This window comes from Tympanuchus pallidicinctus, unplaced genomic scaffold (assembly GCF_026119805.1).
Source record: "Tympanuchus pallidicinctus isolate F22 unplaced genomic scaffold, pur_lepc_1.0 scaffold3, whole genome shotgun sequence".
In the NCBI taxonomy this organism is placed as follows: Eukaryota; Metazoa; Chordata; class Aves; order Galliformes; family Phasianidae; genus Tympanuchus; species Tympanuchus pallidicinctus.
Genome location: NW_026294747.1, coordinates 78,478,334 through 78,491,901, shown reverse-complemented (window position 1 = coordinate 78,491,901; position 13,568 = coordinate 78,478,334). Strand labels below are relative to the sequence as shown.

General features: G+C 43.4%; 1 long non-coding RNA gene across 2 annotated transcripts; it reads right to left on the bottom strand.

Moving 5' to 3' along the window:
• Positions 1–1,797: 1,797 nt before the first annotated feature.
• LOC128085583 (uncharacterized) lies at positions 1,798–13,187 on the bottom strand. Of its 2 annotated transcripts, none has more exons than XR_008209022.1 (3): positions 12,517–13,187; positions 5,511–12,091; positions 1,798–3,629 (listed from the first exon to the last, which is right to left on the bottom strand). It is a non-coding gene; the product is annotated as an uncharacterized LOC128085583 (long non-coding RNA). The 2 variants fall into 2 exon arrangements; XR_008209021.1 differs by lacking the exon at positions 1,798–3,629 and having other exon boundaries at positions 10,982–12,091; positions 12,517–12,682; positions 12,773–13,187.
• Between the last annotated feature and the right edge of the window lie 381 nt (positions 13,188–13,568).

Genomic DNA, 13,568 nt, shown 5'->3' with positions numbered 1-13,568 from the left:
GCTGTATAAAATGTGTTAGACAAATAAGTGAGACGTAGCTCATGCACACCCTTATCTGAGACAGCACCTTTGCAAAATTAACAGCTGACTTGATGTATTGACTTCATTTTCCAGGAAAGATTAGTTCCCAAAGGCTTGTTTGTATTACAGAAGCTAAAATGAAGGCTTCAGCTGGAGATACTCAGTTTACAGAGATATTTAAAGGGAAAACGAGGAAAACAGCTTTCCCTAGCTGTGCTGTAATATTAGCTCTTTCTGAACACTTCTAGTAGAGAGGAGAGCCTGACTGATCTGTGTTTTCTGCTGAATATCAGCCTCAGTGCAGCCAAATGGGGGCAACTCCCATCTGGACTGACAGCCTTTTGAGAGAAGGGAGAGGAAGAAGGAAGAGGTTTCAGTTCTCTCTGAATGATATTAAATTAAAGTTTCTTCTCTTCTGCAGAACAAGATGCTTTTCAAATTAATATAGTCAAGGTACAAAAGTAACTTCCATTCCACATTACTTCTGTCTTTCTGTAAGCATTCAGTAAGATTTCATTTGTGGGATGAGTAAATGAAGACTAGAACTGTTTGATAAGTATGCATTGCATTCATTCCTTTTTCAAGGTGAAGATATAAAGGTTAAGTTCAGTGTTGTGCAGACGCTTTCATAAGCGTGTGGGAGCTGATCTTTACGAAAGATTACCCAGGCAAAAAAAAAAACAACATTTTTTCATTGCAATTAATTAGTTCTTCCCTTTGTTTTAGTGCATGATTAACAGAAGCAGTGCTGGTGGAAGGAGGCAGTGGGAGTCCACATTTCTATGCTATTGGCTGCAGCATCCAGCCAGGAGCTATGCAGTGATCAAGATGCCAAAAGGAAGCTAGTCAGGGACAGCCTAGTGAGCAAGATACTCTCATTGAAAAGTGAGAGTGAACCCAGCATCTCATGCTGTACAGGTTAAAACACAAAGCTTTTTATGTAACATACAACTACAGTTGGGAGGTGCCCTTTGCGATAGCAGTAGCTCTGGGCACATAACAGCTCATTCTGAGCACTTAACTGACGCAGGTGTCTGCAACCTTTAAGGATAAAAATGCAATAAGGCACTTTCATCCTGCCTACAGCAGCTTTGGGCACTGGAGAGCTCATTTCTGCTGAAGCACTGGGGAGCACCGAGTAGTGGCACTGCTGGGCAGGAGGAAGAGGCTCTGCCTAGGGACAGCAGGGACCTGTAGCACATGCTGCTGGAGATCACCTGAGTTGTGAGAGCCTTTCAGATGCTGCTTCTCCCTCTCCCATAACCAGGAGTTATTCCTGGTTCTTGTGTTCAGGGTTACTCACAGCTCAGAGAAATACGCAATAGTTTTCAATCCTGCAAATAAATAGAAATAAATAAAATTTGGTTGCCAAGGGGATAGGAAGGCTGCAGGAGGCTATTCTGAAGCCTGCAGTCTGCACAAGCACAGTGTTCTCACAGCAGAAAGCAGAGCACGTGGTGGCTGAGTAAACCTTGATTGGATTGAGGCATGCCAGGCTCATGCTCATATATAACTGCTGTAAGCATCTTAGTGCTGAGCCAGCAGCTAACAGACTTGTGTTCTCACCCTAGAGACCACACTATGGCTGTGGGTCACAGCTGCAGCTGTGCAGACCCAGTAACCAGCCTTGGGATGCTGCTCCTACAGCCAAGCAGCAGCATGGACAGACAGATTTTCCTCCCTCACTGAACTGTTATGTATGGAAGTCACCAGGTCATGGTGTGATAAGTAGCAGCGATTACTGCTAAAGGCAACAGGGCTTTCTCTCTCCTTTTTTTTTTTTTTTTTTGGTAAATGTTGATATTAAACTAGAATTTCTGATACATTGCCCTTTCCAGTTCACCAAGGCAGAACTGATTCTGCCTGTCACTTCTGTTGCATTATTAAACCCTACGGTATCTAACTCCACCCTCTGAGGGTGTAAGGATATTAATCCTCCAGATAATCTTGAGTCCTTGTACTTGATTTATTTTGCTTGATGTGACCAAGAACTTTTTGCCCTGCCCTCCCCCTTCCCTTACCTTGCCATTAGCATAGACCCCATTCCAAGCCTGTGGAAACAGGTAACACAAAAGCATGGCAGAGAACTACTGAAAAGGAGTGGTGCTCAGTTAGTGACTGCTGGGCGTCCTCTGCAGTGAGGCACCTGTAGCCTCAGGCTCTTCATGCAAAGCCACAAAAGCACCCAAGGAACCAAGATCTTCATAAAACTTTTATAGAAGACCACTCATCTTCAGCTGTTGTGAAAATTCCACCAAGGGGTGTCTATATCAGAGATGGTACCCAATTCTGACTGTGATCAGAGAGTTACAGGGCTCATGCTTAGAGTCCTAGATAAGAGTCATGGAATAAAACCATAGGATTGTTTGAGTTGGAAGGGGCCCTTAAAAGCCACCTAGTTTAACTCCTCTGCAATAAGCAGAGACACCTACAACCAGATCAGGTGCACAGAGCCCCATCCAGCCTGACCTTGAACATCTCCAATGATAAGGTTTCCATCACCTCTCTGGGCAACCTGTTTCAGTGCCTCACCATTCTTATTAACAAACACCTTCCTTATATCCAAAATCTCCCCTCCTTTTATTTGAAACCATTTCCCCTTGTCCTCTCACAGCAGATCCTGATAAAGAGTCTGTCCCCTTCTTTCTTATAGCCCCATTTTAGATACCAAACAGCCACCCTCAGATCTCCTCAGAGCCTTCTCTCCCCCAGGCTGCACAGCCCCAGCTCTCTCAGCCTGCCCTCAAATGATCCCTTGGATCATTTGTGTGTCCCTCCTCTGGATGTATTCCAACAGGCCCACATTTCTCCGCACTGAGGACTCCACATGAGGTCTCACAGCACAGGGGTTGCTTAAGCCAGCTGGTGTAAAGGGAGATGCCCAGGAGCGTGAACCCCTACATTCAGAGATGAGTGGCTGAATGGCTGGATAGAGGAGCTCACTGATGCCCTAATGACAGGTAAACATCAGACATTCTAATTTCAAATTAATTCACAAGGGAAAAGAAGAGAAGCCTGGATATTACTGAAATCTCTGAAGTCATTTGCATATAATTAATTGCTTTAACAGACATTTGCTTGAGAGCAGTCACACATACAGAACTAGGAGGTGCCAAAAATAAAAATCACATTTTGAATCTTCACTTGGTCCTTTCGTGCTCATGCAGAATACTACAGATTTCAGCTGCAAACTCACAGACCTTTCTCATGCAGTGCACATACCAGACCTCACTTCAGCAACTGCTTCAGTGAGTGTTCACAAATCCCATGAGACAGATATTACAGCCCTGATCTGCACATGGGACTATGTAGAACAACCACCAAAGCCACTGCTGGGGTCCTGGCCCCATGAAGAGCCCACAGGTGAAAGCTGGTTTTGAGCTTCGGTCCACAGCAGCCAAACTCACTGCCTCAGAAAAGGGCAAGTCCGTAGGAGCCCAATCTCTGCAGAGTGGCGTGTAATGGTTTCCATGCAAACTCCTCAGCCTGACATTTTCTGCCCAGCTCTTTTTCAGAGACGTATATCAGCTGTCCCCCTGTGGTGGGTTACACGAACTGCAGCCTGTGGAAATGTTTCTCCTGTCTGACAGATCCTTACATCGAGCACACTGTACGGGTTTGTATAGTACCAAATGGAAGCAATGATTCTGAAGATGTCTCAGATTTGGTAGACACCAAACAGAATCACTTTCAGGATGGAAAATCGTGGAAGATTGACTCCAGCCAGCAGCCGAGCACCCACAGCTGCTTCCTCCCCCCTCCTCCCCCCTCACCTGCAATGGAAGAAAATAGGAGGAACAAAAGTGAGGAAGATTGCAGGTTGAGATAAAGACAACTCAACTGGTGAAGGAAAGAGAGGAAGACAAGTTATGACCGAAGCAGAGGAAATCATACAGTACCGCTGCAGACCTGCTTTTCATGAACCCACGCTGGCTAGTCCCGACCCCCCAGCTGACCTACACATGCTATGCAATCTCCCTCCAGAATTATGTTCTGTAATCTTTTCTAGCATGATGCTGTACAATTAGGGATACCCATTTGTATCAGTTGTCCCACTGTGACACCTCCCAGCATTTTTCTTCTGAGCTTTCTCTTCTCTAGGCTGAACAGTCCCAGTTATCATGGTCTCTTCTGCTGTGTCAGATGCTTCGGGCCCTTCTGCTAGACTTGCTCTATTATGTCCATGCCTCTCTTACAGTGGGGAGCCCAGAGCCGGACAAGGCACTGCAGGTGGGCATCACTAGGGCTGGGCAGAGGTAACTGTGCTCCTCAGAAAGCTAGCTTCACTGTGGAATTACACTGACTGGTCATGAAAAGGACCCATAGGTGGGGGTGACCCAGCAGATAGGAGGGCAAGTAAAAGCAGGAGCTCTGCTGTAACTTATGAACAGACATAACGGGTCAGACCAACTACCCTACTTACTGAAAGTGCTGGCTTAAGAAACAGGACCCCAATTCCTAAAATAACTTTCATTTTTGGAAATTTTTTAAGCCAGAGCCTTTATCCAAATCATTTATAAACTTGTCTGATCTATTTTGAAACATTTGATTTTTTTTTTTTCTAACAGCCTTTATTTTATGATATGACAGCAAACAAACAAAAAAAACTTTGATCATTTTATTTTCACTTTGTGATTATTGTTTACTTTCCAGTAGTTCCTGTGTTATGACACATAGTAAAAATTAATTTTGCATTCAATCCATGACAACCCTTACTTAGCAGACTTCTCCAGTAGATCCCTAACACGTTTCAGTATACTTCCACTGTTCATACTGTCTTATCATTTAGGAGCCCTCATTTAAGAGCTTAAAATCCTCATCACTCTTCTTATTTTAGTTTTGCTATAATCTATTTAAAACACAGTGACCAAGATAACAAGCAGTCTTCAAGACACGTGCATTGGAGCAATACAGAATGACATAAAGGGAACTCTCACTTCGTGCTCAGTTATTTTAAGGTAAGTAAAAATATCCCATCTAGATTTTTGATGATTGCTCAGTACTGTGCTGACATTTTCAGGAAGTTATTCACATTGACTTGAAGTCCTATTTCCTAAGGACTAATAGCTAATTCAGAACTCCAGCTACATAGAGTTATTTTTTCCCCATGCTTTGGGGTCACTGACATTAAATTTACATCGGCTATTTGATCGCACAGTCAGCAAGCCAACTGCAATATCCTTCTGCAACTCTGAGCTTAGCGTTGATACTGACTGCGCATACTAAATTTGCAAGAACAGAAACTTTGTTAACTTACTATTCATTCTTTGCTAGATCACCAAGGAATATATTGAATGCTAAAACCTAAGCTGCAAATACTGGTGGGAGCACAACTTCCCTCTACAGTGAAGGCCATCTGTTATTGTAATGCTATAATGTGATGGAAAGCATTGCAATGACAGCAGAGCAGCAAAATCCCAGGCTGCAAGTGGAAACTTGCCCAAATACAACAGCCACACACACAGAAACAAAAGAAGAACACTACTCACCCTCAGAAAAGCTCAGGCATACAAGAATCTCCAGCAAGATACTCTTGCTTCCACTATGAATCCTTGAATGTCTGGGAAGGGGTGGATCCTGGCTGCACCCCTTCTGGTCACTCAGCTGCATTGCATACACCTGAGCTCCTCTGGGCTGGCCCTGCCTTCCCACCAGGTGCTCAATCACTGTTTCAAGCCATGACTCAGCATTTCCACTCCAATTATGTATGTCTTTTCCCCGCTTTCTGACTTGAAGTAGAGAGGATCTTTCCCTGTTACTCCTTAGAATTCTGCAAAAACTTCTGGCAAAACTTTCCATTTGTCTCACCCTTACCCACAAAGAATCACAGAACCATAGAATATCCCTGGGTTGGACCCACAAGGATCATCAAGTCCAACCCCTGGCTCCACACAGCACCACCCAATTTTCAAACCCAGTGACTGAGAGTGCTGTCCAGGCACTCCTTCAGCTCTAGCAGTTGAGGCTGCACCCCCTGCCCCGGGCAGCCTGTTCCACGCTCCCGCCCAACCTCTGGTGCAGACCGTTCCCCTGAGCCCCAGCTGCCCGTCCCCTGACCAGCTCCATGCCGTTCCCTCGGGCCCTGTCGCTGTCACACAGAGCAGAGCTCAGCACTGCCCTCTGCTCCCTGTGAGGAGCAGCCGCCATGGCAGCTCCCCTCAGCTTCTCTGCTCTAGGCTGAGCAAACCCAGGGACCTCAGCTGCTCCTCATACATCTTGACTTTTAGACCCTTCACCACTTTCATAGGCCTTCTTTGGACACTCTCTAGTAGTTTTATGTCCTTCCTGTACTGTGGCACTCCAAACTCTACCCAGTGCTGGAGCTGAGGCCGCATAGAGCAGAGCGGAACAGCCCCTCCCTTGCCTGGTGGCAGTGCTGAGCCTGCTGCAGCCCAGGGCACAGTTGGGCTGCCAGGGCACACTGCTGGCTCACATTCACCTCGCTGTCACCCAGGCCACCAGAGCTCTCTCTGTGGGGTTGCTGTCCAGTCTCTCATCCTCTAAACTGTAAATGTACCCAGGATTGCACTGACCTAAGTGCAGAATTCAGTAATCGCTCTTATTAAACTTCATGTTGTTGTTGTTGCCCAGCCCCCTGGTTTGTCATGATCTCTCTGTAAGGCCTCTTTGCCTTTGAGGGACTCAATGGCTCCTACCAAACGTGTAAAATCCTTACAGACATCTCCACTAGATTCATGAGGCGTGACTTCCTCAGGAAAAAAATGCATGTGGAATTTTACTCAGTATAGTTGCTTTTACAGTTTCTTCTTCTGATTTTACAAGATAAAAATGTTAGATTTATTGCTCTGTAGATTTCAGCGCTGGCCTGGAGCCTTATTGGAGTCTGAAGTTTTACTGGCCATTGACTATTGCTCCAGCACTGAATGCAGCAACTGAACTAGCAAAGAGCAGTTTTCCCTTGAATCACTTCAGACTTATTTGATTGTTGTCATCCCCTATTTTTCTTACCTATTTGTCCCTAAACCTCTTCAGTTCGAGTTTGTTCTTCACCTATGACATGGGGCTCCCTGACCTTATTATCAAGCTGTAATCATGCAATAATTTTCCTATGGCCTTACTTCTGTTGAGTAATTCTTCTGCCTCTTCACTTTTTCATTTGAAGTTGTACTAAGTTTCAAGTAGGCACAATGTTTTGGATGTGTGTGAAAGTATTTTTTATTAGCAACTTGCCTCTTGAGCTGGTATTCGATCTGGAGATTTACTTTTCATTTACTTTCCAGAATTTTCTGTTTTTCTCATGTGAACGTGATTTTCGTCAACTTTAATATTCATCTCTCTCTCTTTTTTTTTTTTTAATTGAGCTGTTCTGCTGTGGTTTTGTTTGCTTATTTGTTTTTAAGAGGGTTTTCTGCAATATAAGAGGCAGTGTTCAGTGTTAGTGTGGTATCAAAATGTCTCTTTGTGTCTTCTCAACTTCCAGCCTTTTAGTTTCTTTTTTTCTTTTTTCTTACTTTTTTTTTTTTTTAATAAGAATTGGTGCTTATGTTTGATGAAAGCTTCCTTTTGAAGTTCAGCTTGATTGAAGCGGACTTCCAGAGCATTTTTCCTTCCTGCTTGGATATTTAATATCAGTACCTGCAACTGGTCTGTCCTCATCACCGCTAACCTTTCACTTTTCACACAAAGTATAAATTGCATATCTCTCTCTTTCCTTTGCAAGATATATTCTTAGCGTTTCTCGCCTTTTATCCGTAAGTGTCTAACCACCTTTTCCTTCATGCAGTGCAGCTCCAGTGTATATAATTGAACTTGAAGCAACTGCTTTGAACATTGTGTCACCTGTTTTAGACATGAAAAAGGGTTTCAGATGAAAGCCTGCTAATTCTCTTCCCCAAATGTGTAAGATGAACTATTAAGATGCAGGGCCTCTTTTCACACACCTTGTCTCAGGGTCCAGCACAGCAGGGCCTATCCACTAGAGACCCTCCTGCCCCCCATCTGCCTGGCACTCAGCTCTCAGGGGGAATGTGGGAGCTCTGACTTTGGGGGGGGATGAGGGAGGAGGCTGGCCAAGATCCTTGTTTATGCCTTCACAGGTTGGTACCTTAAGCATGAGGAAAGCAGCACTGACAACAATGCAGTTGGGTACCCTGATGCCACCACTGACCTATTGAGTCAGCGTAACCTAGCTCAAGTCCACAGATACACCTCTCTACCTGGCAAACTCCTGAAGGACTGGGCAGTGATATCCCTACTGACTGTGTAGTTACACACACTGTATGAAGATTTCTTTTTTCCTCTCACAGGTGGGTCTCTACAGGAGGTTGCATTGATTTGAAGGTCCCAGTGAGGTGGACCAGATAAAGATGGCAAGTTTGGAGCATGCACTGGCATATTTTTGGGCCCCTCACTACAAGAAAGACATCGAGGCTTCCTTGTGTGGAGTGTGTCCAGAGAAGAGCAACAAAGATGGTGAGGGGTCTGAAGCACAAGTCATATGTGGAGCAGCTGAGGAAACTGGAATTTTTCAGTCTGGAGAAGAGGTGACTCAAGGGAGACCTTGTTGCTCTCTACAACTACCTGAAAGGAGATTGTATCAAGGTGGGATTTGGCTTCTTCTCCCATGTAACTAGAGAGAGGAAAAGAAGTAAATGCCTTAAGTTGCACCAGAAGAGGTTCTGATTGGGTATAAGGAGAAATTTATTCCCCAAAAGAGCGGTGAGGTACTGGAACAAGCTGCCCAGGGAGGTTGTGTAGTCATTCCTCCTGAAGGCATTCAAGAAAAGGGTAGATGTGGCACTGAGGGACATGGTTTAATGATATGGTGGTGACATGTTGATAGTTGAATTAGATGATCTTAGAGGTCTTATCCAAACTTAATGATTCTGTGATCACAGCTTCCTGTGCTGCTGCCCCACAGTGCAGTGATAGTGAGATGCACTGCACTCAGTAGAGCATCAAGCAGTGTATCAGTATCTCAGTGTGTATCACTTTGCCCAGGAACTGAAAGGCTTTCCTTAGCTCCATCAGAAACATCACAGACATCTGCAGACTGAACCCAAACAGTACACAACAGTAATATGGTAGCTTCAGAATATGCACTAGCTGCAGAGTAGATAGGGAATATAAGGCTATATCTGGACACAAAAAGAGTCATAAAAGCAGAGGGGAAACTGTTATAATGCTATTGGTAGAAAGCATTTTACTAACTCCTAGACTGACCACAAAGAACCAACTATATTGGCTATTTTTCTCTTGAGAAGCATTAGAGGCTGAGGCATGAAGTCAGTCTTCCAAGGGAGGTGAGTAAAACTTCCAGCACATCATCAGCCTCCAGTCAGAGATGCACTTCACTACTTTGTACTTTGAGATATGTTGCCATTAAGGTGAGGTATTACGTGGGTAAAAGCTAACATGAATAAATCCTGCAGGCTTTATTTGCCTGCAGTCTGAACTGAGCTCTCTGGAGCTGTTAAGGGGATGAGAAGGAGACAGCAGCAATCTGAGCTGAGGAGGTAGACATGCCGCAGACTAAGAAAAGCTGGAATAAGCTTACATATAAAAGGCTTGGAAAATCACTATTTTATATTAAGTTTATGCAAGAGACAAAGCAAAATACTTGACTAGCTTTCCAGCTTTGTTCAATTTCCTTTCCATGTACACAAAGAGATTTCAAGCAGAGGATTTGCTTTTCAGCACTCAAACATTATTTCCGTTCATCCAAGAAGCCCTTCCCCAAATGCACCATATATCACCAGGGACCTGCTCCACACTCCAAATGTTTTTTTCATGTAATAAATACTTGACATTTAGAAAAATTGCTTCAAAATTTACAGAGTGCTGTGCTCACAGTTTGAGATTACCCTCTAAACACCCTGAAGTGCTAGGCGCATAAATACATATCTTTGCAAATAGATTCACATTTATTAGTTTTGCAAGTGTATTTTCACTTCTTGGAGATGAATGACTACTACAGAAAGAAACAGCTCTGGTTTAAATTAAACAGTAAGTGCAGGAGAAAGGCTGATCAAAAGTGTTTAATTCTCTCCTTGTACTTCTGATTTGTTTTGTCTTTGTAATTCAGCCATTCAGTTGTGCTCTGTATTATGGCCCAACCAAACAGATCAAGCTGTGAAACAGCAGCAGTAAGTGAGCTGAAGTTTTAAAAGAGAAAGAAAGCTGTATATCTGCAGTCCATACATAGACTTCATCACGTAGAACAAAAACAAATCTCAAGATGTAGTGTATTTAACCCCTGTGGCATTACTGGGAGAGGACCAAACATCATTTTTCCCATTTTAAAAAGGGAATAACATGGGATGAAGTGTTCAGCCATAGAGAAAAATCAAGAGACTGCTGACTACTATCACTACATGGAAAAAGATCCTTACAAAGGCATCCTTCTCTCTGAACAGCAAAATCATGCCTCATTTCCAAGGGTGTGTGTGGGACGGAAAGAGAGAAGATTCCTGATGGCTAGAAATTGCTTAGCATCACTTCTCAACAACAGGCCTGCAGACGGTACCTGAATTGCAGAGGTTGGAGTACTGATGCAGTTAATGGTGTCATAAAAAGATAGAACCTTAATCAGTGAGCAAGATGATCCTTTCTTCTATATTACCTGTCAAAAAGCTAAACCCCTTGTCCGAATTAGCTTTATTGGAGGTATATCATCACCATGGTGGAGGAGACAAAAGAGCCATTTCCAAAAAGTTCACTGACAGCTGATGAGGATCAGGTGCACCCAGACTTCTAGCTTTTCAGAGGATAGGCTCCATTGGCCAGCTTCCTCTTCAGTACAGACTGAGCCTTATCAGCTGAAAATACAGTTGTCCAGGGATCCTCAAGCATCCAGCTCAGGAACTGCCTGTGTTTAGCCCTGTAGCGTCTGAGTCAGTAACCATGATGGCTATGTTGATTACAGATTTTTGTTTTCATTTTGTTTGGATGTGACAAAGCATTGTTTCTTGGCCAAATCAATGCTTCAGTCAAACGAATGTAGTTAGTCTTTGTTTTTTTTCTTCTGGCAGATGATAGATGAAGTAGTGTGGAATGGACCAAAGAGGGAGGTCCTTGTTAACACTGGGTCATGCTTTTCCTTCTGCCTACCTCCTTCTCTGAGCATAGATAAGCAGACTCAAGGAATATGCCACCTAAACAAGCTTCACGACAACCTCTTCATTAATGCTGTGTTGCACTGAGAAGTGGCACCCACCTACCAGTGGTTTTAGCTCTCTGGGGAAGATCTAGCCCACACCTCTCAAAGCCCCTCAGATTCACTCACTTTATGTCTTGCTAATTAATTTATTAAAGTGAAGCAGTGACAATCCCTAAGTGAAAGCAGTATTACTTGCAGTGCTAGACTGCCAAACTAAGTTAAAGCCAAAGTACAATAGGATTAAACTAATTTTAATTTATCTGTTCAGGGATGTATAACAGTTTAACTACACAAATTCAAAACTGATTTCAACAGTGAACATTTCATGGAGAAAAGCTTTGAAATTCTTATTAACTTCTCATGACTGAAAATTATTTTAAAGATCAAAGAAATTTAGTTTACTGTGTTTGTTGTTGACAAAGGTCCCGATCAACTAGTTCTCATTATATGCTGTCTCTACTTAGCTACAATTTCCACTGTCATGAAATCTAATATCACAGGTGTAGTGATCAGACAAGCTCATGATTACATATAGATAAGGCAGGTGGTGGCTCATTTTAGGTTTGTACACACCTACACTTCACCAACTCTGTGGACCCTGGAAGTGAAGCATCTAATTGCAGAAATTCTGACCAAGTTTTATAAACCTGTGAGCCTTGGGTATTAATTTACCACATCCCGATGTCGATATCTAAAATAAGCCAGGTGAATTATGCTCCCCTTCTCTCCACAGACCGTGACCATAGTCACATGAAGATCACCTTTGGTATCAAAATGCATCTGCTGTGGTTCACTGCTAGACTATACAGCACTAAATTCCTGCTCTTAACCACACCCTCCTCTTCTTTTCTCTTCCCCTGGTGTGAGGTCACTTTGCAGTGATCTTTCATCTCAGCTGATCTCTTGCTGTCTGGCTTTTGAAATTAACATCCTCAGCAAATCATTCAGCTCCTGCAGAGAACATACAACACAATCAGTATAATTACTTCACGTCACACCTCACTTGTCACTTCACTTTAATGCACTGCAAGTAAGATGAACTTGAAAAGTGCTCTAAGTTAATGTTCTCAGAGTTTCTATTTTAGACTCTTATAAAAGATGTTAAATATATTCAGAAAAAGAGATTTCATCCTAGAAATTATTATCCATATTATAGAACAGCAAGCAGGGCCAAGAGAGTTCAGAGCTCTGTAATTAAGGCACTGTTAAAAACCATTCAACATAGGGAAGAGAACTGTTGGACAGGAACGATGGGACTCATCTAAAAAAGAGCAGGAGTTTGTGATGTAGAAATTTACATACCAAGTAGTTACTCTGGCCATGAAAAAGCATCTGGTTATTATGGACCACAGAGTTTAGCACACAAGTCATCCTACCTTGAAGCTGAGACTGTAGTTGGCAAGACAAATCTCAGGCTGTTTCCCTCTACAGCCCCATTCAGCTTTATAGCAAAGCGAGGTGCCCAAAACCAGCCAGTCAACCTGTGTCACAGCTGCTAGATCTGCCTCCTGCAGCTGCCATCTGGAACTTCAATGTTTGGCTCTTTGAAAGGAAGTTATTCAACTTTAGCATTTGATGAGCAACAGCATGTTTAACATTAAAGTACCATAATCTTCCCTTGTAGGTCATCACCCATGTCACTTAATAACGATCCCTCACCCTTCCTTCATCATATTTCTCTGTAACACATTGAGCATAAATGTATCCAAAAGATATTAAATCTGGCCTCTTTTACTTCTCTTCCACTGCCTCAGAGAATATTTTTGTCTTCTTTGCAATCAGCCCTGAACCCTCCCCCAATAACTCTGCATTTTGGAAGACCACAATTGATTCATTTAAAATCCAGGTAGGATAAGACTCCTTTGTTCCTCCTTTATATCATAACCCAGTTTTAGGATGTTTACCAAGGCATCATACTTACAGCCCAACTCTTTCCTCTCCTACAGGTGATTCACATTTGCAATTTCTGCCCTTCTGGAAGGAGCTGTAGGCACCCAGCTGCTGACCATTCCAGGCAGGAGTTCATCACAGATCCTCAGGCAGAGGCAGAGGCAGAGGCAGAGGCAGAGGCAGAGGCAGAGGCAGAGGCAGAGGCAGAGGCAGAGGCAGAGGCAGAGGCAGAGGCAGAGGCAGAGGCAGAGGCAGAGGCAGAGGCAGAGGCAGAGGCAGAGGCAAGGACTGAGCCCTGTTAGATGGTAGAGAAAGTACAGGACTGCCTCCCTAGCAAACAGCAAATTCTGCGTAACGTGTATTTATTTGTTCATGGTGAAGCTCAAATTGAGGGGCCATTACTGAGTGTTTTTTCTCCTGTAAAACTCCATACGTAGTAAAAGAGCGATTTTCTATCTTACATAGAATATTAAAAGCTGAACAAAAGAACTAATGCCCTTGCAGGTTGAGAGTTATAGAAGCAGCATTGCTTTTACAA